General features: G+C 48.8%; 2 protein-coding genes across 2 annotated transcripts in view; both read right to left on the bottom strand.

Annotated features, from left to right (window-relative positions):
- ilvbl (ilvB (bacterial acetolactate synthase)-like) overlaps positions 1–465 on the bottom strand; it is a 23,467-nt gene that overhangs the window by 2,643 nt on the left and 20,359 nt on the right. The window lies entirely within an intron of this gene.
- Positions 1–465, bottom strand: part of fam118b (family with sequence similarity 118 member B) — a 14,330-nt gene that overhangs the window by 2,641 nt on the left and 11,224 nt on the right. The gene's annotated exons all lie outside the window — the stretch shown is intronic.

The following is a 465-nucleotide window of genomic DNA, read 5'->3' as shown; positions in this document are numbered from 1 at the left end:
TCCTGTCCCCTTTGCAGAAAAGCATTCCCAAAGAAGGATGTTTCTACCTCCATGCTTCATGGCGTTCTGGGGGTTATACTCATCCTTCTTCTTTCTCCAAACACGGCGAGTGGAGTTTAGACCAAAAGGTTCTATTCCTGTCTCATCAGACCACATGACCTTCTCCCAATCCTCCTTTGGATCATCCAGATGGTCATTGGGCCTGGACATGTGCTGGCTTGAGCAGGGAGACCTTGCGTAGGGAGACTTTGCGTGCGCTGCAGGATTTGAATCCATGACGGCGTAGTGTGTTACTAATGGTTTTCTTTCAGACTGTGGTACCAGCTCTCTTCAGGTCAATGACCAGGTGCTGCTGTGTAGTTCTGGGCTGATCCCTCACCTTCCTCATGATCATTGATGTCCACAAGGTGAGATCTTGCATGGAGCCCCAGAACTTCTTCCATTTTCTAATAATTGCGCCAACAG

Source organism: Etheostoma spectabile, chromosome 3 (genome assembly GCF_008692095.1).
Source record: "Etheostoma spectabile isolate EspeVRDwgs_2016 chromosome 3, UIUC_Espe_1.0, whole genome shotgun sequence".
Lineage (NCBI taxonomy): Eukaryota > Metazoa > Chordata > Actinopteri > Perciformes > Percidae > Etheostoma > Etheostoma spectabile.
The sequence above is the reverse complement of the archived record's forward strand: the minus strand, read 5'-3'. Positions and strand labels throughout refer to the sequence as shown.